At 41.5% G+C, this 26,836-nt stretch overlaps 1 pseudogene; it reads left to right on the forward strand.

The window, feature by feature from the left end:
* The first annotated feature begins 19,925 nt into the window (after positions 1-19,925).
* LOC132404948 (uncharacterized) lies at positions 19,926-22,677 on the forward strand (annotated as a pseudogene).
* The last annotated feature ends 4,159 nt before the right edge of the window (positions 22,678-26,836 follow it).

Raw genomic sequence — 26,836 nt, forward strand, 5'->3', positions numbered from 1 at the left:
GACTGCGACAGTACCCTCCCCCTCAACCACCAGGCTAGCCTGACTGTCACCGACCTGAGCGGGTGGAGGGGGTTTGGCAGGAGGGCACAACTGGCTGAGAGACACAGGTTTCAGTTAGGAGATGTGAAACATGGGATGAATGCGTGTGGATCTGGGAAGCATGAGTTTTATGTTGTTCTTTTGCATTCTGGAGTTGCTTCTCTTTTTTTACGCCTTTTTAAAATCACAGGAGATAGTTGATTTCCTGACATGGAGCGTTGCTGGAGCTGAACGGCAAACAGAAAGGCAGGCAGCAGTCAATACTTACCTTGACATGGAGGGATGGAGTTACACAGGTGAACCTCGGTTCAGAAGTAAAACTTAGAATACACAATCCTAAGCAGCCGGGAACGTGAATTTTTAATTGCACAATTTTCTCATTTGATACCTGGGCATTCTGAGTCACTTTCTTCCAATCTTCATTGCTCCTTTAACATAGAACCCTCCTCTTCCAAATTGCGCCTCTTGTTCAGTCAAATCTATTGTTATTTGGACCATAAACTGCTGGTGCAGTACACAGTGAAAATGAAACAACATTCCTCTTTTTCTAATTTCCTTTGATAATCATTGACTTTGTGCTCAGGCTCTGGTACGTGAGGCTCTCTATGACGTCCCAGAGGAGTTCGTCGTGCTGTCCCAGTAGGGAACTCTGGCTGGCAAGGGCTTGTAGGATGGTGTTTGTGTCCGCTGCGTCCATGTCTGTCCAGATCATTCTGTTGCAGGTGAACCCATATGCAGGACACAGACATAGAGGTAGAGTAATCTAAAGAGTGTTTATTAACAGTTACAGGGAAGGCCGGGGAGTGAGGATTGGGCAGAGGAAAGCCAAGGAGTGATTGAGGCTTGACTGGGGATGGAACTCGAGTCACTACAGTGGGAACGCAGCGTTTTACCACCAAGCTGACGAAGGGTGTTGGCGAGCGGTGGAACAAGGCAGAACAGGGATGCAGACCAGGGTGTGAGTGTGGCTTGTGGAGAACAGCAGGTGGGAGAATGAATGGGAAGATGGGCAGCATACAATGCTCCTATTAACATGAAGAGACTGAGTTTACACCAGCAAACAACAGTGCTGAAACAAAACTTAGAAATCACAATACTAGGCGGCTGAGACACAGGGTTAACACAGGCAAACAGCACAGAGACTAACCTTAGAATACACAAGTCTAAGCTCCCAAGAGACAGGGTTAACACAGGCAAACAGTGCGGAAGCAAAACTTGGAATACACAATTCTAAGTGGCCGAGAATATGAACAGCCATACAGGCTGAATCAACGATCTGGCAATGAGTGGATGCAAAGCCAAAGGTTTTATGCTGCAGGTTTGCAGGAGAATCAGGTGCTGCAATCGAGCCCAGAGAACACGGAGAAAAGGGAATTAGGAGAATATGAGGAATTAACGGTGAGGATAATGGCACAATCAAAGAGAATTTATGGTAAAATGGAGAATTAATGGTGGGGACCATGACAATAGGCCATTCAGCCCACAACGCTGTGTCGAACATGTCCTTACCTGAGAACTACCTAGGCTTTACACAGAGCCCTTTATTTTTCTAAGCTCCCTGTAGCAGTCCAGGAGTCTCTTAAAAGACCCTATTGTTTCTGCCTCCACAGCCAGCAGCAGCAGCCCATTCCATGAACTCACCACACTCAGTGTAAAAAACTTAACCCTGACGTTGCCTCTGTACCTAGTTCCAAGTACCCCAAAACTAGCGATTTCAACCCTGGGTAGAAAACCTCTGACTATCCACATGATCAATGGCTTTCATTATCTTGTACATCTTTAACAGGTCACCTCTCACCTTCCATCGCTCCAAGGAGAAAAGGCCAAGTTCACTCAACCGTTTCTCATAAGGCATGCTCCCCAATCCAGGCAACATCCTTGTAATCTGCCTCTGCACCCTTTCTCTGGTTTCCAGGTCCTTTCTGTAGAGAGGCGACCAGAATTAAGCACAGTACTCCAAGTGGGATCCGACCAGGGTCCTATACAGCTGCAACATTCCGCTCAGCTCTTAAACTCAATCCCATGATTGATGAAGGCCAATGCATCAATTGTAGTCATAACCACAGAGTCAACCTGCACAGCAGCTTTGAGTGGCCTCGGACACCAAGATCCCTCTGATCCTCCACAGTGCCATGAGTCTTACCATTAATGCTATATTCTGCCATCATATTTGACCTACTAAAATGAACCACCTCAGACTTATCTGGGTTGAACTCCATCTGCCACTTCTCAATACAGTTTTGCATCCTATCAATGTCCAGCTGTAACCTTTGACAGCCATCCACACTATTCAGAACACCCTCAACCTTGATGTTATAAGCAAATTTATTAACCCATCCCTCCACTTCCTCATCCAGGTCATTTATAAAAATCACGAAGAGTAGGGGTTCCAGAACAGAACACTGAGGTACATCACTGGTCACCAACCTCCATGCAGAATGTGACCCATCTACAACCACTCTTTGCCTTCTGTGGGCAAGCCAATTCTGGATCCACAAAGCAATGTCCCCTTGGATCCCATGCATCCTTGCTTTCTCAGTAAGCCTTGCATGGGGTACCTCTTCAAATATCTTGTTGAAATCCATGTACACTACATATACATCTCTACCTTTAATCAAAGTCACATCCTCAGAAAATTCAATCAGGCTTGTAAGGCATGACCTGCCCTTGACAAAGCCATGCTGATTATTCCTAATCATATTATACCTCTCCAAATGTTCATAAATCCTGCCTTTCAGGATCTTCTCCATCAACTTACCAACCACTGAGGTAAGACTCACTGGTCTATAACTTCCTGGGCTATGTCTACTTCCTTTCTTGAATAAAGGAACAATATTTGCAACTGTGCAATACTCCGGAACCTCTCTCCATCCCCATTTCCACATCTTTCCTATAGTGAGGCGACCAGAACTGAGCACAGTACTCCAAGTGGGGTCTGACCAGGGTCCTAAAAAGCTGCAACATTACCTCTCTGCTCCTAAGCTAAACCCCACGATTGCGCTGTTTGTTTTTTTAACCACAGAGTCAACCTGCGCAGCAGCTTTGAGTGTCCTGTGGTCATGGACACCAAGATCTCTCTGATCCTCCACACCAGAGTGTTACTATTAATACTATATTCTGTCATCATATTTGATCAACCCAAAAAAAAAGACCTTACACTTACCTGGGTTGAACTCCATCTACGACTTCTCAGCCCAGTTTTGCATCCTATCAATGTCCCGATGTAACCTCTGACAACCCTCCACACTATCCACAACACATCCAATCTTTGTGTCATCAGTAAATTTACTAACCCATCCCTCCACTTCTTTATCCAAGTCATTTATAAAAATCATGAAGAGTAAGGGTCCCAGAACAGATCCTTGAGGCACGCCACTGGTCACTGACCTCCATGACCCGTCTACAACCACTCTTTGTCTTCTGTGGGCAAACCAGTTCTGGATCCGCAAAGCAATTTCCCCTTGGATCCCATGCCTCCTTACTTTTCTCAATAAGCCTTGCATGGGGTACCTTATCAAATGCTTTGCTGAAATCCATATACACTACATCTACTGCTCTTTCTTCATCAATGTGTTTAGTCACATCCTCATAAAATTCAATCAGGCTCATAAGGCACAACCTGCCCTTGACAAAGCCATGCTGATTATTCCTAATCATATTATACCTCTCCAAATGTTCATAAATCCTGCCTTTCAGGATCTTCTCCATCAACTTACCAACCACTGAAGTAATCCCGAGATAAGATAGAGGCAGGAAAGTTGTTTTCACTCTGTTACAGGCAGAGGTCAAGGGTGAAATGGTGAAAGTTTAAGGGAAACTGAGGGCAAACGTTTCACACAGAAGGTTGTGAGCACGTGGAATGAACTGCCAGCACAACTGGTGCAGATGAGCCCAATTTCAATGTTTAAGGCAAGTCTGGATATATACATGCATGGTAGGGGTAGGGGAGGGCCATGGTCAATGGGAGTTGGCAGCTTAAATGGTTTTGACATTGAGTAGATGGGTTGAAGGGCATGTTTATGTGCTGCCCTTTTCTATGACTCTAATTATTATAATATGTCACAGGGCAGTAGTCAGAAATTGTGCAATTGACTTTGGTCTTGATGCACCATCAATAACTCTCTCTGAGACGTGAAGGCGAGATATCGGCTTTTATTGACTGGAAGAAAGAACAAGCAGTGGTTGACCACCATACTACATCATTAAGACAGAGAGGCTGGGCTCAGACCTCAACCACCTTTATACCTGGATCTGTGGGAGGGGCCACAGGAGCAGTCAGCAGCGGGCGTGTCCAGACAGGTATATGTAGTTCACCACAGGTCTTAGGTATCATTCAATGTGCAGACTACCTCAGTATGTTTCTGCTAATAACCAACCTGCTAAAATGAATAATGTCATCATGATACCTTACTGCTGCTGATAGTGGGGATGGTGAAGACTTCCGACTACAAGACTCCCTGTTTGTCAAGCCCTGTACAAACACTGGTTCACATTGTAGTTTGTTGTGATCAAACACTTGAAGCATAGCTGCCCCCAGAATGCTACAATCGAGGCTACATCTCCAAATATTGAACAACAGATGTTTTTGTATGGAAAAAATTACCATATCCTTTCTCCTCCTAATCTTGCACAGGGATTTATGCCATCGTGTGGCACTGTGGCAACTAAAGATGTGGATGCAATCTCCACCTAATTGAGAAACTACACTCCAAGTGAGCCACAAATTCCTACAACATGAAAACATTTATATGCATGTCTTACCCTGTTCACTGTTAATCTTAGACACCACTCATTAGGACCATCCTGTAAATAAAAGCAAACTTTAATTAAGGTATAAAATTAATACCAGGGAAAATTTTCAACTTTGTCACTGAAGGTACCCTTAGATGAGAACAGAGACCCGTCCAACCACTGACGTCAACAGAAACAATACATTGGATAGACAGGAGAGGTTCTTCTGGTTGCCTATCACCTCTCTCATGATTCTGCCTTCTTCTACTACCCATCGTGCTTTCCCCTTGGATTCCTTCTTCACCTCTCCTGCCTATCCCCTCCCTGCTTTCCCTCCCCCACCCCTTGATCTTTCCTCTGATTGGTTTTTCACTTGCACCTTCCCCTTCCCCCCACATTCTTTATAGGGCCCCTGTCCCCTCCTTCTTCAGTCCTGATGAAGGGTCTCGGCCTGAAATATTGACTGCTCGTTTCCACGGATGCTGCCCGACCTGCTGAGTTCATCCAGCTTGTTTGTACGTGTTGATTTGACCATAGCATCTGCAGTGTACTTTATGTTTAATACTTTTTAATCCGCTGGGGTTGCTGAGTTAATCATACTGAAAATGAATTATGCAAATTACTACATTGTGGAATGCATCACAATTTAAAATTCAATATTATTTTATACTAAAGTATTGTTACTAATGACAAAAATGTTACTTGAGATCTTGTAAATTCCAAACCGGGGGAACAGTAATGCAATCTATAAATTTCTGAAATGCAATGTAGTTGTATTCAAATTCAAAGCGTTTCAGTTGAAATGTAAGGATTTGTGGCAAGTGCTTAAAATAGTATCTCTGAAAAATGTAAGGTAGAGATGAGTTTTACTTTTCCTGTTTCATCAATACAAAGCTGAAGATTAGCAGATCTCTTTGCTATACATTTCAAATGTTGCAGCCATTCACTCTCCATGTTGTAAATCCTCATGTGAATACATTTCATATGGAATTCCACATTGTATGTACTTGACACGTCTCACCAGTGAAGACATTGCACTGACATCTGGCATTACAGAAAGGTTCAAGGAGATGATTTGTCCATGAAAAAATATTATTTTTACCATTCAGCTGCTTCTGTTGATCCTCTGATTTGCAGCATGAAGAATTACAGAAATACTGATTGGAATACTTACTGATGATGTTTCAGTCTTCATATCACAGTTGTTACAATAACATTTGTTGTCACCTTCCATTCTTTCCTCCTTCAAAAACTGTTCAAGACTCTTTTCCTTTAAGAAGAAAGGAACAGGATAGAGAAAAGGTACCAGATCATGTTCATTTTGTTTAGAGATACAGCTCGAAACAGGCCCCTCCGGCCCAATGAGCTGCACCACCAGGCAACCCACCTGTTTAACCCTCGCCTGACCAGAGGATAATTTACCATGACCAGTTAACCTACTACCCAGAATGCCTTTGGGATGTGAAGGAACCGGAGCACCCGGAGGAATCCCACAGGCTCACAGGAAGGATGTACAAATATCTTACAGATGGAATCAGAACTGAACTCCAAATTCTGATGCCCGAGCTGTAGTAGGGTTGCACTAACCGTTACACCACCGTGGTGTCCCAATTCTCAAACAATTAGTCAGCTGTTGTATTGGCTTCAATGCATGCTGTGACTGGTAGGTACTGCACAAATATACTCACTACTCAATGCTAAAACCTAGTATATTAACAATCGCTGTCATCGTGGCTATCCCTTAAAGTGGAGGATGATGGTCTTCATTCCGTGGTACAGAGTGAAGACGCCTGTGCATGTATTTGTTTAACTTGTACTTGATGTTGCACTCCAAGAAGCACACAATATTTCACAAATCAACCAACTGATCCCAGTGGCATGGAAACGATGACGATTGGAGCTGATGGTTTTTTTGCAGCCTTCATCCGCCTTCACAGCCATCAAGTTCGAAGTGTCTTCATCCGCCTGTTCCACCGTTGAGGTCTTGTTTGGATTGTTCTTTGTCAGGGACCTCACCCTTGACCTTACCACCATGGGTGACCCTACCAGGAGCATAGCTCAAGACAGCATCGCTCTCAGGTCCTTAGGACCACACAAGTTTCTCCACCATGGCAAGATGACAATCCATGGAGAAATATATTAATAATAGGCAATTAGTCAATGGCAATACCACTGTATATCAAGATGAGATGGTTGGCCTCCCTTCTTGAAGGTGACCTGTACAAGGCCCAGGTGAGGCACAATTGTTATCTGAAAACTTCGATGTATGAAATTCAATGTGTGAAACTACATTGAATTTCACAGCAAGTTACAGTTAAAAACTATTAATAAACAAGAAATCCTATTACGAGAAGTAATTATTTTAGAAATTAATTCTAACTTATTAAAATAATTAAATGTTACAAAATATTTAAATTGGCCATTATTCGTGCTTATACTAACTCTCAGAGATGTCCCTTTTCTTTAAAATGTAACTCGATATATTTAGGTTTGTCCCAAGTCTAAACTGCTGCAGGTCAGTGATTAGATTTTCCACCATAATGACTGGGAAACTCCAATTCAGCCACTACTCACCAGGGTAGGTTCTATGCTGGAATGCAGTCAAGGTGATACCATCAAGTTGCCAATTTGTTAACAAAGCTAGCCAACTGATTTCTCAACACTTTGTCAAAAATGAATTTAAAAAAGAATGAATATGCAAGATCTTTCTGTGGTCAAAAGAGATAAGGTATCCTTAACTTATTAAAATAAATCTACTCTCTTCCTTTAGGATTAATATTTTATGTTTTGTGGTAACAAAAATGCAGGTGATTAGTCAGTTAGTTAGTTAGTTAGCACTACAGTGCAGAGTAGGCCATCCCACAATCCCAATTAACCATAACTTAATCACAGGACAATTTACAATGAGCAAGTAACCTACTACCCCATAGATCTTTAGACTGTGGGAGAAACAAGGAGCAGCTAGGGAATAACCACACAATCCATGGGGAGAGCATATCAACACTTACAGAACGGCACCAGAAATGAAAACGTCCTGGGCTGTATTAGCATCACACAAACGGCTACACTCTCATGGCATCCAAAGTTGCTCATGTAAACAATCCCATCCTTTTTGAATTTACAAAACTAGAAGTCTAAAGATTTGACACTATTTTAAACATCAATTTTTGTGAATTATTATTGTGAAACAATGAAGAGTTAATTTGCAAATTGTCCAGACTCATCTTCGTGGAATCAAAATGAAAAATGTGATGTTAAACTCACTGCAGGAAGGTAATCAACCACTCTAATTTTTAAGAAATGTTTACCTTATTTTCCTTGTACTTTTTAACTTATCATTAAATCAAACTTCATTAGAGCATTAGCTGAGCAAACAGATAAAGGTATATCCAGGAAAACAGTGTCTTCATCCATGGATTGTGCGCATTTTAAACACTTCAATGAGTTAACCATGGTGACCTGATAAATCTACAAGATGAGAACTGAGCCTGTGATCCATCAGTTGGAATTTAATACAAGAAAACTGATACTTTATAAATTGTGCTCAAAAATACAGATTCCTCATTGGTTTGATTAAGTTGTACAATAAATATCCTTAAGGGATGAACACCACGTGAATATGATACCTGGGCAACAACACTGATTGGCTGCTCTTGTTCAGCTTCACAGGAGTGTGGCACAAGGAGCAAGTGACCGGCCATCGTTCTCCCTGTGACACTGGAATCATTGCTCTCATGAATCAGAATCAGGTTAATTATCACTGATACTTGTGAAAATAGTTGTTTTACAGCAGCAGTACAATGAAATACATGATAAATAAATATTGTGAAAAAACTGAATTACCATATGTATATGTCTATTTAATAGTTACTTTAAAATAAGTCATAAAAAATTCCAGAAATTAAAAAGTAGTGAGGCAGTGCTCCTGGGTTCAATGTCAATCTAGAAATCAGATGGCAAAGGGGAAGAAGCTGTTCCTGAATCACTGAGTGTGTGACTTCTGGCTTCAGTACCTCCTTCCTGATGGTAACAGTGTGAACAGGGCATGTCCTGGGTGGGGTGATTGTTAATAATGGATTCCACCTTCCTCGGGCACCACTCCTTTTAGATGTCTTGGATACTACAAAGACTGGTACCCATGATGGAGCTGACTAATTTTCCTAGTTGATGCAACTTATTTTGATCTTGTGCAGAATCCGACCATTCCCTATACCCATATCAGATGGTGATGCAGCCAATCAGAATGCTCTTCATAGTACATTGGTGGAAGTTTGAGTGCTTTCGTTGACAAACCAAATCTCCTCAAACTGCTAAGGAGATATAGCCGCTGGCTTGCCTTCTTGATAGCTGTATCAATACGTAGTGTCCTGGTTAGGTCCTCAGAGATACTGACACCTAGGAACTTGAGAGTGCTAACTTTCTCCACTTCTGATCCCTCTTTGAGGATTGGTTTGTCTAGAAGGTGCATCTAAGGCTTTGAGTGTGGTCTTCAGGCCCTTGTACCACCACTCTGATTGTAGCAATGAGAAGAGGACATCTTCTAAATGGTAAGAGTCCCGAACGATGGATGGCACCTTTGTGAAGCACCACCTTTTGAAGATGTCCATGATGGTGGGAGGCTTGTGTCCGTGATGGAGCTGGCTGAGTTTATAACCCTCTGCAGCCCCTTTCCATCCTGCACCTTGGAGCCTCCACACCAGGTGACAATGCAACCAGTCAGAATGCTTTCCCCAGTACATATGTAGAAATTTGATAAAGGCTTTGGTGACATAACAAATCTCCTCAAACTCTGCAGCCTTCTTCATGATTGTATCAATGTGTTGGGCCCAGTATAGATCCTCTGAGATGGTGATGTTCAGGAACTGGAAGTTGCTCACCATTTTCATTCTGACGCTGAAGACTGATATAGAAACATTGAAACATGGAAAACCTACAGCACAATCCAGTCCCTTCGGCCCACAAAGTTGTGCCGAACATGCCCCTACCTTAGAAATTACTAAGGTTACCCATGGCCATCTATTATTCTAAGTTCCATGTAGCTATCCAAAAGTCTTTTAAAAGACCCTGTCGTATCCGCCTACACCACCGTTGCTGGCAGCCTGTTCCACGCACTCACCACCCTCTGCATAAAAAACTTACCCTTGACATTTCCTCTGTACTTTTCCCCAGCCCTTTAAACCTGTGTCCTCTTGTGTCAACCATTTCAGCCATGGGAAAAAGCCTTTGACTATCCGCACAATCAATCCCTCTCATCATCTGATACAACTCTCTCAGGTCACCTCTCATCCTCTGCCGCTCCAAGGAAAAAAGGACAAGTTTACTCATCCTGTTTTCATAAGGCATGCTCCCCAATCCAGGCAACATCCTTGTAAATCTCCTCTGCACCCTTTTTATGGTTTCCACATCCTTCATGTAGTGAGGCGACCAGAACTGAGCACAGTACTCCAAGTGGGGTCTGACCAGGGTCCTAAATAGCTGCAACATTACCTCTCAGCTCCTAAATTCAATTCCATGATTGATGAAGACCAATACACCATATGCCTTCTTAACCACAGAGTCAACCTGCGCAGCTGCTTTGAGCATCCTATGGACTCGGACCCAAAGATCCCTCTGATCCTCCACACTGCCAAGAGTCTTACCATTAATACTATATTCTGCTATCATATTTGACCTACCAAAATGAGCCACTTCATACTTATCTGAGTTGAACTCCATCTGTCACTTCACAGCCCAGTTTTGCATCCTATCAATGTCCCGCTGTAACCTCTGACAGCCGTCCACACTAACCACAACACCCCCAACCTTTGCATCATCAGCAAATTTACTAACCCATCCCTCATCAGCTTCCATGCAGAATATGACCCATCTACAACCACTCTTTGCCTTCTGTGGGCAAGCCAGTTCTCGATCCACAAAGCAATGTCCCCTTGGATCCCATGCCTCCTTACTTTCTCAATAAACCTTGCATGGGGTACCTTATCAAAAGCCTTGCTGAAATCCATATACACTGCTCTTCCTTCATCAACGCATTTAGTCACATTCTCAAAAAATTCAATCAGGCTCGTAAGGCACGATCTGCCCTTGACAAAGCCATGCTGACTATTCCTAATCATATTATACCTCTCCAAATGTTCATAAATCCTGCTTCTCAGGATCTTCTCCATCAACTTACCAACCACTGAGGTAATACTCACTGGTCTATAACTTCCTAGGCTATGTCTACTCCCTTTTCTGAATAAGGGAACAACAGCTGCAACCCTCCAACCCTCAGGAACTTCTGCTGTCCCCATTGATGATGCACAGATCATCGCCAGAGGCTCAGCAATCTCCTCCCTCACCTCCCACAGTAGTCTGGGCTACATCTCATCTGGTCCCGGTGACTTACTCAATTTGATGCTTTTCAAAAGCTCCAGCACATCCTCTTTCTTAATATCTACAGGCTCCAGCTGTACCGTCCACTACAATTACAAAGATCCTTTTCCATAGTGAATACTGAAGTAAATATTCATTAAGTACCTCTGCTAGTTCCTCTGGTTCCATGCACACGTTCCTACTGTCACACTTGATAGGTCCTATTCTTTCACGTCTTATCCTCTTGCTCTTCACATACTTGTAGAATGCCTTGGGGTTTTCCTTAATCCTACCCACTAAGACCTTCTCATGGCCCCTTCTGGCTCTCCTAATTTACTTCTTAAGCTCCTTCCTGTTAGCCTTATAATCTTCTAGATCTCTAACATTATCTAGCTCTCTGAACCTTTTATAAGCTTTTCTTTTCTTCTTGTTACAATCCAGCAACAATGAATATATGATTGAGACAGGTTTTTTCATAACAAATAAAACATTTACTAAACACTGCTAAAAAAATACCCCAAAAGTAAACAAACAACTAACTTAACCGGAAGTCGGCTGCTGTGCGGCAGCTCAAATAGTTCTTAAAGCAAGAATGTGAAACAGTTCTTAAAGCATTAATGCAAAAACAGTTCTTGGAAGTAGTAATGCGTAAGTCCAAATGCTTACACAGTCAGTTAAAGGTGAGACTTCTGGAAATGATGTAAATTCTCTTTAGTGGAGTTACTGCTGATCCCAAACGAAGTATGTTATTCCCTGGAGGATTTACAATCAAAGGAAATAAAACAGCTTAAAAGCACTGACTTTTCTTTGGCAAAACTTTGTATCCAACTCCCTGCTCTTCTGGCAGAACAGGAGTTATCATGGATACTCGTTACTAATTCTTCGTACGAAGAGTAAAAGGTCGAATCTGGTTAACCATCGACACCAACTTTCCCTATCCTTCGGGATTTCCAAACTCCAATGAATCTTCACTCTCCACTGACCAAACTGGCAGTATTATAGTGAAACTGCCGGCAATAACCTTTGGGACTTAAGGCAGAAAGTAAAACACCACTTTTAAATGAAACTGCGTCATAACATCGGAATACACAGCAACATGGAGTCACTAGCGATTTCAACCATGAACTGCCCCATCACAGGGAGGGGTTCTTCTTTTATACCCGTTTGAAAAAAACTATCACATGAACTCTTACTGGCGGGAAAATGACATCACTCCCCCATCACAAGACCATTACCTCATGTCCAGCATAGCATTCAATTGCATCATGATCACTTTACAGGTACAAGGTACCCACGGATACCTAACATTCTGGACTAGAATTTTTACAGCCTTTGTACGCCATGGTTCCTATACCCTACCATAATTTCTCTGTCTCATTGGAATGTACCCACACAGAACCCCAACATAAATATCCCCTGAACATTTGCCAGTTTTCTTCCGTACTTTTCCCTGAGAACAACCGTTCCCAATTTAAGCTTCCAATTTCCTGCCTGATAGTCTCATAATCCCCCTTACTCCAATTAAACGCTTTTCTAACTTGTCTGTTCCTATCCCTCTCCAATGTTATTGTAAAGGAGATAGAATTATGATCACTATCTCCAAAACGCTCTCCCACTGAGAGACCTGACACCTGACCAGGTTCATTTCCCAATACCAGATCAAGTACAGTCTCTCCTCTGTTAGGCTTATCTACCTATTGTGTCAAGAAACCTTCTTGAACACACCTAACAAACTCTACCCCATCTCAACCCCTTGCTTTAGGGAGATGCCAATTGATATTTGGGAAATTAAAATCTCCCATCATGACAACTCTGTTATTATTATACTTTTCCAGGATCTGTTTCCCTGTTTTCCTTAATATTCCTGTTACTATTAGGCAGCCTATAAAAAACACCCAGTAAAGTTATTGACCTCTTCCTGTTCCTAATATGTGTTCTCCTAACTTCCCCTAACTGAAGTCCACAATAAACTTCCTGGTTTTTCTGACATTTACATAGAAACATAGACAACCTACAGCACAATACAGGCTCTTTGGCCCACAATGCTGTTCTGAACATGTACTTATTGTACAAATCACCTAGGGTTACTCATCACCCTCTATTTTTCTAAGCTTCATGTACCCATTCAAGGATCTCTTAAAAGACCCCATTGTATCCACCTCCGCCACAATTGTCAGTAGCAGGTTTCACACACTAACACTCTCTGCTTAAAAACCCTGCCCTAGACATTCCCATCCAAGCACCTCAAAACTGTGCTACTTCAGCTGGGAAGAAGCCTCTGACTATCCACACCATCAATACCTCTCATCATCTTATGCACCTCTATAAAAGCAGCGGTCCCAATATCGACCCCTGTGGAACTCCACTAGTAACTGGCAGCCAACCAGAACATGATCCCTTTATTCCCACTCACTGGTTTCTGCCGACCTGCCAATGGTTTACCCAGGCTAGCAACTTCTCTGGGCTCTTATCTTGCTAAGCAGCCTCATATGTGGTACCTTGTCAAAGGCCTTCTGAAAATCCAAGTTCACCATGTCTCCTTTGTCTACTCTGCTTGTAATTTCCTCAAAAAATTACAGTAGGTTAGTCAGGCAGGATTTTTCTTTCAGGAAACCATGCTGGCTTTGGCCTATCTTGTCATGTACCTTCAAGTACTCCGTAATCTCATCCCTAACTATCGATTCCAACAGCTTCCCAACCACTGATGTCAGGCTAACAGGTCTACAGTTTCCTTTCTGCTGCCTCCCTCCCTTCTTAAATAGCGGAGTAACATTTGTAATTTTCCAGTCATCCAGTACAATGCAAGAATCTATCAATTCTAGAAAGATCATCGTTAATGACTCCGCAATCCCTCTAGCTCCTTCCTTCAGAATCTAAGGGTGCTTTCTATCAGGTCCAGGAGATTTATCCACCATTAGACTGATGCAAAATACACACTCAGTTCCTCTGCCATCTCTGCATCTCTCATGACAATATCTCCAGCATCATTTTGTATTGGTCCTATATTGACCCTCAACTCTCTTTTACCCATTATATACTTAAAAAGCTTTTGGTATCTTCTTTGATATTAGTTGCCAGCTTCCTGTCATAATTAATCTTTTCCTTCTGAATGACCACTCTTAGTTTCCTTCTGCAAGATTTTAAAAGGTCTTCGATCCTTTATCTTCCCACCAGCTCTGGCTTCCTTGTATGCCCTCTCTTTTGCTTTTACTTTGGCTCTGACTTCACTTGTCAGCTCTAGTGTCTTTCTTCCCTTTGAAATTTTTTTGTTGTTTGTTGGAATATATCTGTCTTGTACTTCCCTCATTTTTCACAGAAACTCCAACCATTGCTGCTCTGCTACCTTTCCTCCAAATGTCCCTTTCCAGTCAACCTTGACCTGTTCCTCTATTACCTCCGGATCATTGCACAACAGCCAGTCCAGCCAGCCGATCCCCTACTGGGTTCAACAACAAGTTGATCTAAAAAGCTATCCATCAGACATTCTACAAATTCTCTCTTGAGGTCCAGTACTGTCCTGATTTTTCCCAATCCACTTTCATGTCAAAATCCCCAATGATTATCATGACATTGCATTTCTGACACACATTTTCAATTTCCTGCTGTAATTTGTAATCCACATCCTGGCTGCTGTTTGGAGACCTGTATACAACTGCCATTAGGGTCCTTTTACCCTTGCCATTTCTTTACTCAACCTATCGAGACTCTATACCTTTCAATCCTATGTCATCTCTTTCCAATCATTTAATATGATTTCTTATATACAGAGCCAAACCACCCCCTCTGCCTACTCACCTATCTTTCCAATAAACTGTATATCCCTGGACATTCAGATCCCAATGACAGCCTTCTTTAGCCAAGTTTCAGAGGTGGCCACAACATCATAATTGCCAATTTGTAGCTGAATTTCAAGATCATACATTTTATTCCTTATGCTGTGTGCATTCAAATACAACACTCTCAGTCCAGTATTTGTTGCTTTCTGTTTTACTTGCACTACGCCTCTATTGTCCTGTAACTCATGCCACTGGCTTTGATTAATCCTCATCTCCTGCCTGTTCTTTCTCTAATCTCTTTTGCACTTTATCTTTGATTTATTTCTGTTTTCCCCTTCCTCAGCCCTATCACTTTAGTTCCCACCCCCCTGTCAAATTAATTTAAGCCCCCCCAACAGCTCTAATGAATGTGCCCGCTAGGATATTGGACCCCTTTGGGTTCAGGTGTAACCCGTCATTTTTGTATAGGTCGTACATCCCGAGAAGTGGCCCCAATTATCCAGGAATCTGAAACCCTGTCTCCGCACCAGTCTCTCAGCCACACAGTAATACGCCTGATCATGTTACTTTTGCTGTTGATAGCACGTGGCACAGGCAGCAGTCCTGAGATTAATACCCTAAGGTCCTGCTTTTCCCTGAATTCTCTCTTCAGGATTGGGTGCTGGTCTTGTTGGATTTTTCTCCACCATTCACATCTGAAAAGTGCTGGCCCTCCACTTTTCAATACATAAATTTCTAACTGGACTGTTTGGCCTCCATATGTCACATTCACCTTCAGTTTGTCTTTGGGAGATACTGTACAACCTGTGTAGGGATTTAGCATCACTGACGTCTTCTCTAAGGTATCTTAGAGAACAGTCTGTTGTAGTCAGCCTCTGAAATTATGGACAAAGCTGACTCTGATTCAGATCCATTTTCAGTTTTACACTAGATACATCTAATGTGATCCATTTGATTTCGTGAGCTGCTTCAGTAATACTATGCAGTTCTAGGCATGGCAGCTGACATTTCACAGACTCTGTGTTTTCTGATTCTGTTTTTCATTTATGCATTTATGCATTTGCTTCGTTTTGTGTTTGGAACTTTTCACTCGGTTGTGCAATTGCCTTGCACACTCTCTCAATGTGACCTTGTCTGTGACACTTTCTGCAAACTTTTCCTTTGAACCAACAGTCATTTGCATCATGGGATGATTTGCCACATCAATAACATTTTGGGCTTTTTACACTATTCAGGGAAGTTTTGTACATTCCACATTATAAACTTTTTTTTCTGTTGTTCTGCTGCATCCTTTGCTGTAGTCTCGAGTGATATTGCAATGTTCGATGCCTATTCCATGGGGAGGTCTCTTCTTACCAGTAGCCTCTTTTGAGTCGTACATAGAAACATAGAAAATCTACAGCACAATACAGGCCCTTCGGCCCACAAAGCTGAGTCAAACATGTTCTTACCTTAGAAATTACCTAGGGTTACCCTTAACCCTCTATTTTTCTAAACTCCATGCACTTATCTAGGAGACTCTTAAGAGACCCTATTGTATCCACCTCCACCACCGTCGCCAGCAGTCCATTCCATGCACTCACAACTCTCTGCTTAAAAAACTTACCCTTGACATCTCCTTGGTACCAAGCACCTTAAACCTGCATCCTCTAGTGTTAGCCATTTGAGTCCTGGGAAAAAGCCTCCGGCTATTCATATGATCAATGCCTCTCATCATCTTGTACACCTCTATCAGGTCACCTCTCATCCTTCATCGCTCCAAGGAGAAAAGGCCGAGTTCACTCAACCTATTCTCCTAAGGCATGCTCCCCATCCAGGCCACATCCTTGCCACATACAAGCCTGTCCCTTAATCCATCAGAAAGTCCAGCTCTGAAGTCACAGTAATGGTAGAGCTTGCACAGTTTTGTAGTGTATTCAGAAATGCTTCTATCCTTTGGTTCCTCTTGTAAAATTGAAATCTGTCTGAGATTATCCAAGATCCAAGATGGCGGAGTGACGCAGCTTGCAGCGGCCACTCCGGAACTGATTATCTGTTATTTGTGAAGTGGGGTGCCATGCACAATCATAATCGATTGAAAACAGATGTGGAAGCATGGAAAAACATCGGGAAATTCCAGGAAGACCTTCTTCGTTGCTGCTGCTACTGAGAGGTCCGGGACTCTGCTGGGAAGAACAGGCCCCCAGTCCTCGGGGTCACGTTGCCGATGGCCATTGGTGGGGCCATCTTAGTATGCTCGGCAGAGGATGGTGCTCGGAGAAGCTGTGTCGGAGGGGATGGTCGTCGGCTCGGAGGTTCGACGGACTCGGAGTCCTTTCGACAGACTCAGGTCACTTTTGGTGTGTGCTGCATCTGTGAGGCTGGTTTCAACAGAGCTTCCATTGTATGCTGCGTCTGCGAGGCTGAGTCAGACGGCGCCTTGGAAGCCCATAGCGGGGGTATTCCCTTCTGCCGCCGGCGTGGGATGGCGAGTCTGTCGGGACCCTGGGGACTTGTGGAAACTGTGGTGATTTCTTTTGAACTAATAGTCCTTTAACATCTTGGACTATTTTTACTGTGCCCATAGTCTGTTTTTTCATCAATTATGCTATTGTTTGCACTGTTGTAACTATGTGGTTTTGTGCAGGTCTTGTAGCTTTAGTTTTTGGTCTTGTTTTTGTCTGGTGGATTTGGAGCTCCTTTCCAGGGAACGCGCTAGACGGTAGCGCAATATTAATACACAGCAGCTTCTCCGGACTCTGGATTGGGGATTGCCAAACGTTACGTGGATTTTCTGTTGTAGTCTGTTTTGTCATATGCTTTTGTGATATCATTCTGGGGGAATGTTGTCTCATTTTTTAACTGCATTGCATTTGTGGTTTATAAATGACAATAAACTGAATCTGAATCTATTCCAAGTGGCATACGGCTCAAGTGACTTTATAAAAATGTAACAATTTCATTAAATGTCTTGTTTGCTGGCTTTTCAGGCTGTGTAAGAAGCTGTACATCCTAGGATCTATTAAGTCAAGTATGGGGGCTGTTCACATAACAATGCAGTTCCACTCTCTCGATACACGACTCACAGCATTCATTAGCACTATCAAATTCATCAACTTTCCGGACTGAAGCCATCACCATGTTATTTTCACTTTAAATTTGCTAGTTGCATCTTTCACTGTGTACTGTGCAGTGTTACTCACGCGTCCCTTTGTTACCACCCATGATGGGTTTCTCTGTACTGTTTAACTCTTTCTTCTCACTGTTTCGTCCTGTAACTATTGGTGCAGTTCATGGTATTTACTGACTTTCAGGTTCATACTCATTGCCAAATTGTTGTGCCTGTGCAACTACGTAACAATTAAATGAAAACAATTAAATAACAATTAAAAACAATTAAATAAAATAGAGAGAGAGAGAACAATGTGCATGTGTAGACAACAGATCACACATAGTGCTAAGGGGAGTCATTGTTCTAAAAGAAATAGAAACACACACTACAAGAGGGATCTTAATAAATGTGAGGTCAATGTAGAACAGGCTGATAGGCCAGTATATATTGACATCAAATTTTTGAAAAACATTGGGATAGATGTCCCTAAGGCTGGATGGGATATATCACACATTACGACAGGAAGTGAGGAAAGAGGTTGCTGCATCTTGGTGATTTTTGCATCTTCTTTGGTAACAGGAAGAGAACCAAAAGACTGGAGGATAGCAAATGATATGCCTTTGCATAACCCTGGGAATTATACGTAGACCAGTGTGAGTTACATCATCGGTGGGCAAAGTTTCCGTAAGAATTCTTAGAGTCAGGATTTACAAGCATTTGGAGAAGCATCATCTGGTTAGAGATGGTTAGCATGGCTTTGTGATGGACAGATAATACCTCATAAATCTGATTGAATTCATTGAGGAAGTGCAAAGCAAATTGACGAAGGAACATCAGTTGATGTGGTGTGTATATGGATTTTCTACTGTCATTCTAGACATCCTCCCGTTGTTCACATACATGGAAAATGCTTTGGCATTTTTCTTAATCCTAATCATTAAGGCCTTCTCACTTTCTCTTCAAGCTCTTCTAAAGTGCATTCTTGAGCTCTTTCCTGACAAATTCAAAAATTGTTTCCCTGATAACAAGGTCAAGAAAATGTCTTCCTGTACTTAGCAGAGAATAGGGTAGCATTTTCAATGGCTGAGTCTTGGCGCTGAGATCTCAAAGGTGCTAACAACTTTAGATCCCAGAATTGACAATCAGTTACCAGGGTTGGACTGTCACTGCAGCAGATGAAACATAATCACCCTTAGGTGATATTTGACCATTACATAATTCTAGACAAGAAATATCTCAAAACCTAAACTTTGGGAAGAAACCAATTATTTACCCTTTCCAGCTAATGAGGGCACTTTTGAATTGTTCAGGCACGGTTACACCAATGCCACAATTACAAGAATCAGGTCACATGAAGAAAATTGATCACTCAGTTAAAGTCTTCCAATGTCTTTCCACTTGTGGGTTGTCGTTTGTTCCAAATACACAAAATCTGTAAGCTATAATTTCTACTTTAAAACAGTCCAGAGTTGGCTGTAACTTGGAGAAAAATTGATTCTAGAGAGAGACATTTCTTTTTTGCCTCAGTGGCCACTTTATTAGGTACTATCTGTAAATCACCCCATCTAGCGCCGACAAGCATTCCACGGTCAAAGTAACAGATCATATTTCTTTCCCATTCTGATGTTTGGTCTGAACAACAACTGACCTTCTTGACCAGATCTGCCTGCGTTTGTACATTGAGTTGCTGCCCTGTGACCGGGTGATCTGCATTGACGAGCTGGCACACTGGTGTACCTATTAAAGTGGCCACTGAGCATGATAAAATCATACATGTTTTGCGATTCTTATATGTCAAAGCATTCAGCTTTACATGTTAATAAACTATGGATTAAAAATTGAAAGATATTTACAATTGTTTGCTCTAGAAATTGCTCAATGTTGTGATGTCATAAACCCTCCAAAACTGAACGTGAAACTTAATTACATTTGTTTCCAGAAGCTCGGAGGACTACAGAGAACGAAAACTTGAAACACACTTGCAAGAACAAAATGGGGAAAATCTATCAGATATTAGTGAAGGGGCTTAGAGTAGAAACAACCACCATTGATATTTCACATTCAGAAAAATAATTCAATGAGATGAAGGTTCTGACATTAAAACAGAAACTGCTGGAAAAATTGCCACACAAAAATGGTATATAATCAGGAAGTTAGAAATGTATTCATACTCTTTAAAAAAGTATTAAAGATCAGCTAATCTCGGAGTAGAACTATTTTGTGTGATTTTCTGCATGTCAGCACTAGTATTTTTATTCCTTATCAGGGTTTCTAACACAATTTTTCTTGTAAAAATCCTGATCGTGTGAACAATAATACTAGTTACAAAGTCTGGCTGCAGAATGTTCAGCATTGTAAAAACATGACAGTTTCTATTTGTCACTGAAGTAACCGGGTTTCCCTGAAACCATACTCTATAAATTGCTGGCTCACACTGCATTCTTTGTTCTCATTTACTTCTGCAGTTTACTCCAGTCACAGCTCTGTTACTGTACTCTCTTCAGAAACATTCCAAAAACGGTACTGCTGCAGTGAGCAATAGAATCTTGTGTGAACTGAAGGGAATGCAGAAAGAATATCATGGATGAGGGTAGGATTAGTGTAAAAATAGGTGCTGGATACGTAGTAAAGACTTGGTGAGTCAAGCAGCCTGCTAGACTGTGCTGTATCTCAATTGCTCTTGAATTTTTCTTGTGGCTTCTAGCTTACTGGTGAGGGAAGGATGTTTGTCAATCTTTGTTATTTATAGTTTTTTCCATAAATTCTACTGTATTTCTTTATTTTCTGGTAAATACCTGAGAGAAAACATATCTCAAGATAGTATATAGTTACATATTTGTACTTTGAGAATATATTTACTTTGAACTTAGAACACTCAAACTCCAAGCTCAAGAACAGAAGACTTTATCTGCTCTACCTTCAACATCTAAGTGTAGACACAGTCATAGAACTACTTCCTTTGTATGTTATTGGTGAGCACAGTTAAACAAAGAAATGCTGAAAGATGTAATTGTCCTATCAGATATCTGAGGAGATAGTGTAACAAGACCAAAGCATGTGTTGCACACTTGGACACAAAAGGGACCTCCAGGCGTGTAGAAGTTTAAAATAACATCTTTATTTACCTTTCTGGAAATACCAGAACACAAACACATAGGCTTACCAAACATGGTGCGGGGCCATTCTCGAATAGCCTATCACATGCGCACTGCCGTCCCCCAAGACCCCTCAGCTGCCCCAGGTGCCTGTATAAGCTTTGCTCCTCATGACCATCAATTAACCTACTATAATATTACCGTTGCTAGTGCAACTGAGCGTTAATCAAATTGTAATAAACAAAATAACAAACCAAAGCAATAAAAATAATATAACCATCCTATAAGAAAATAAGGGGGGTATCCAGTGTCCATTAATATGCTTCACATTACTATAGGTCCCACACGTGCACTTTTGAAAATAATAGTATTAAAATAGGTCAGACTACATTGACTGAAATTTGCACTCTAGTTTCCCCTAACTGTCATAAATCTGCACTTGAGTGTATTAAATCAGAACTGGATTAGAGTGTTACTGAACACCTCAGACTTTGTTTAACTTAGGGAATTCAGCATTAAATGCACTATTTAATTTTAAAATTTAAAACAATTGCCTAATATTTGTATTTAAGATGGCTGCAGTTGTGGAGGAACTCAGTGAGCCAGGCAGCATCAGTGGAGAGAAATAGATAGTTGACATTTTGGGATGAAATTCAACATCTGCCGTCTCTTGTATCTTCACGGATGGAGTTATGTTTGTTTTTCTCTTTTCTTTTTTGTTTAGTTCAGGCAGTGATCTCCGTCTTCTCTTTGCAAATGATCAACTGGAAGATAATAAAACATTCTCTGATTACAAACTCAAGGATAAATCCACAATAATGATGGTGCTGCATCTTCCTGGAGGAGAGAGATAATGCCAAGAATGCGTAGAATGCTGGAGCCAACACCAGATCTGCCACTCTTCCAGCAATGCGAATATTTACCTTGATGCTACAATGGCAGAATGAAAATCCAAGAACAGGCGTCATATCTTTACCAGCTTTTTCTTTTAAAAATACTTTAAATTAACTCTGTTTGTACTTTATGCCCAGGATAATTACAAGGTGTGTGTAATCCATCAATTTTATTTAGTTTCCTTATTCGAAAACTGTACAAGAACTGGCTCTTTCAGTCTACAGTCTATTGGTGCAACATGGTATTGTAGTGGTTAGCACAATGCTTTACAGGATTCCCAGGTTCAATTTCTACTGCTGCCTCTAAGAATTTTTTACATTCTCTCCATGATCGCATGGGTTTCCTCCCACCTGTCAAAGATGTACATGTTGGTAGGTTAATTGGTCATTGTAAATTGACCTGTGATTAAACTCAGACTAAGTCTGGGGATTGCTGGGCAGAGTGGTTTGAAGGGTCTATTCAATGCTGCAGCTCAATAAATAAATACATAAATGGTATTTGCTTTCCTGGGAAAATCTACACAAAGTAATAAACATAAATTTATGTTATTGCAAGAAAATTCCTGATGATGTTCCAGCAGTTGTTTCATTGTTTTGAAAATAAATGTATCTTTGTAACGCTTTCCATTATTGAAAATGATAACTTAAAGTTTACATAATGTGCCTTTGCAAATTGACGTCATGCTTTTACCTCATTGCTAATAAATATGCCTAAAACTATCACATGTACATGTAGCACATGTAAATTGCTTCTCAATGTATCCTTGCAAAATTATTATAGATTATATTTAATTGGACAGCAGCTAGTGAAATTAATGGATTTAGGTGTTGCATAATATGATAGAAATCATTAAAGGTTTCTTTCGGGTTCAATGTACATTAATCAACATAAGCCAGTGGCAACAGAAAACACAATCATTTCACCTTCTAAAAGCGCAGATCATTTCACCATAATATTCAGGAAATGAATTTGATCAAATCTAATAGACAAACAGATAACTTCATTAATAGATAAATAATTCACTATAGAACTATAGAAGGGCTCCATCAGAGGAAAGTATATATGCAAAAAAAAACAGAAGGGCAACCCAGGCAAAATGTAATATTTGATTTAAGTGTAATTCCCATGGAGTTCAGCAATTCTGGATGCAACATGCCAGTCAGGTTGAGTGGCATTCAAAAGGCAGAACTGGATCCAGTGGTGGACAATAAGCACTATAAAACTGATCTCTGTATGTGCTGATGGCATAGGTTTTACATGCATCTTCCCCAATCTATCCAGCTCTGAGGGTTTAATCAGTGGTTTAAATTTATCAGGTTTGAGCCGTGTAGCGAATGGTTTCTGGTATTTGCTTGCCACATGCAGCACACACATCCAGGGTCAAGGCCTCAGAAAACCCACCCTGTTGTGCAGCAGTTAGTGTAATGCTATTACAGTGCCGGTGACCCAGGTTCAGTTCCTGTGGTCTGTAAGGAATTTATACATTCTCCCCGTGACCACATGATTTACTTCGGCTGGTCCCACATTCCAAAGATGTATGGGTTAATAGGTTAATTGGTCAGCACTGGCTCGATGGGCTAGAATGGCCTGTCACCATGCCATATCTCAAAATAAAAAATAAATAGCCCAAGGAAGGATGCAAAAGTAATGTTTTTGGGTGCCTTTTGTATCTGTGGTGAGCAAACTGATTTCCACTGCATATTTCCCACTATCACTGATCTGGATGTAATCTAACATCAGTGAACTGTTCAGATAGAACATAGACATCTACATGTCATTACAGGTCTTCCAGCCCACAACGTTGTGCCAACCATGTAACCTACTCCAGAAACAGCTTAGAATTTCCCTGCTGCATAGCCCTCTATTTTTCTAAGCTCCATGTACCTATTTAAGAGTCTCTTAACAGACCCAATTGTATCTGCCTCTACCACCGTCACTGGCAGTGCATTCCACAAACCCACCACTCTGTGTGAAAAATCTACCCCTGACATCTCCTCTGTATCTACTTCCAAGCAGCTTAAAACTATTCCCCCTTGTTTTAGCCATTTCAGCCCTGGGAAAAAACCTTTGGCTATCCACACATTCTAAGCCCCTCATTATCTTATACACCTCTATCAGGTCACCTCTATCCTCTGTCACTCCAAGAGAAAAGGCCAAGTTCACTCAACTTATTCCCATGAGGCATGCTCTCCAATCCAGACAAATTCTTTGTAAATCTCTTCAGCACTCTTTCTATAGCATCCACATCCTTCCTGTAGTGACGTGACCAGAACGGAAAAGGGTACTCCAAGTGGGGTCTGACCAAGGTCTTATATACCTGTAACATTACCTCATGGCTCTTGAACTCAATACCATGGTTAATGAATGCTAACGCACTATGTCGCTTCTTAACAACACTGTCAAACTATGCAGCAGCTTTGAGTGTCCTATGGACATGGACCCCAAGATCTTTCTGATACCCCACACTACCAAGAGTCTTACCATTAATATCATATTCTGCTTTCAAATTTGACCTTCCAAAATGAACAACTTCACACTTATCTGGGTTGAATTCCATCTGCCACTCCTCTGCTCAGTTCGGCATCCTATCGAAGTCCTGGTGTAATCACTGACACCCCTCCAGACTATCCACAACAGGCCTAACTCTTGTGTCATCTGCAAACTTACTAACCCGCCCTTCTACTTCTTCATCCAGGTCATTTATAAAAATCACTAAGAGAAGGGGTCCCAGAACAGATCCCTGTAGAACACCACTGGTCACCAACCTCCATGCAGAAATCAAATAACCTACAACTCACCCTTCACCTTCTGTGGGTAAGCTGGTTCTGGATCCACAAAGCAATGTCCCCTTGGATCCCCTGCCTCCTGACTTTCTGAACCGAGAAATTTGAACTCAATTAATTGTAAACAGACTTCTGTTTGTTATAATGAGCAATGAGAGAAATTAAATGCTTATAAAGGAATTTTTATAACAATATGAATCTGAACATAATAATTATCCTGTCACTATCACAATGCTCTTTGCAGGTGAGACCCTTCCTTGTTGGCAGCTGTAATTCTCACATAAACACTATACTTCAAATGTATATCACTGACTTTATGGTGCCAAAAGGTATTTGTTTTCTTAACAATTTAGAAGGAGGTTATTTGTCTCATTGAGTCTATGGCAGCTATCAGAGTAAACCCATTGATATACGTTTCCCCATATATGACATACTTTCTCTCACATGCTCATTATCTCCACTCCAATTCTCTTACCCTTCACATGATGTTGGATAATTTACAGTAACTAATGAACCCCTTCACCAACATGTCTTTGCAGTGTAGGGTGAAACTGGAATACCTTTGGAAAACTTTTCTGCAGGGTGAAAGTAGCATAGGAGTTGTACTTGGCAGCATCTGAAATGTGGAAATGAATTCAGAAAGGATGTGTCTTACTTTCAGCTGTTTTTATTTTTGCTGTAGATATCAGCATCTGCAGTCTCTTGAGTTTCCACTTTACTACCAATCTGATTGGAGCTGATAATGGGCCAGTATTCACAACTTGTTAGTTTGTGTTGCCAGCAAAAATAAAGAAACAGATCTGTTTCCTTTGGTCTTGGGGCACCATCTATTACAAAATCTCATGCAGTTGACAGTTGCCCGTTGCTATTGAGCAAAACATTGGCTGCCTATTGAAATCTGTGATTGTGATAGCAGGACAGAGCTGACTAGTTGGTACTCTATCTGTTGAAGCCCTCTTATAATGCTCCAAGAGCACCAATAGATTTACCAATTTCAGCTTCATCGAACAATTAACAGGAAAAAGAAAAGAAAGTGAAAGGACCCATTACAGTTAAACCAGTCCAAAGTCCACATAAACATTGGAGCTCATTCTGGAGTGGTCAGCGATGTATCTCTTTACTCATTGCGCTGATTTTTTCTTTCCCAGCTGCAGGTAGAACTTCCATTCTTGGAATCCTGCGCCTCTTGAAGTGCTCCTTGTCATTGGGTCTCCCCTTGAGATTGGATCCTCTAGATGTCTCCCCCGGTGCTCTTCTCTGCGCACCTCCCACCAAAAGACCACAAACCAGACTACTGTGTTTCAGAAAACTCTTCTGCCCAGATCTCTAAAACTTTCTTTCACATCCGACAGTCCCAAGTGACTGACACAACATTCCTAAACAGGACAATATGGCTACTTATCTTTAGCCAAAGCCAAAACACTCTTTCCAGCAGGGCACACTGCTCTTACAGAAAATTGCTAAAATAAAGCACCTCACTGCCTAGTAGAAATCTTATCCAGGGCTTTGCACTAGATTATTTGAGACTGGAAGCTGGAGAAATACTTGGGTGGATGGCTGGAGCTGTATCAACATGTCAGCAACATAAAGAGGCAGAAAAGTTCAAATAACTGGCATTCTTAATGTTGGGCATAACACTTATCTCCTCCATTAGAAACCCCTGCATGGTTACAATATTCACAATGCATGACAACAAGTCCCCAAAGGGATTTGGAGGTACCAACCTCCTGGTTCATTGCTATGATGCAGAAGGACATGAACAGTAACTGCCCTGGGCAGGTTGCCCTTCAGGTCCTTGACCTACATAACATTGTCATTCTTTTAACATCACAGGTTACTAAAATCCCCATTGGCCCTTTTTGGGAGCACCTGTAACATCAATTGACGCACATTCCTGGTGTAATTAATGTCAAGCAAAGATGTGCATGTCACCAGTGTCACCCATGGAAGCAGAACTCCTACATAAAATCATAACCCATCCCTGAACAGTGTGAAGAATTGGCTGTAAACATTACCACGTGGAAAGGAATGTGTTAATGTATTCAGAGCAGTTTCCTTTCCTGAAGGGGTATGCCT

This window comes from Hypanus sabinus, chromosome 2, assembly GCF_030144855.1.
Source record: "Hypanus sabinus isolate sHypSab1 chromosome 2, sHypSab1.hap1, whole genome shotgun sequence".
NCBI classification, from domain to species: Eukaryota; Metazoa; Chordata; class Chondrichthyes; order Myliobatiformes; family Dasyatidae; genus Hypanus; species Hypanus sabinus.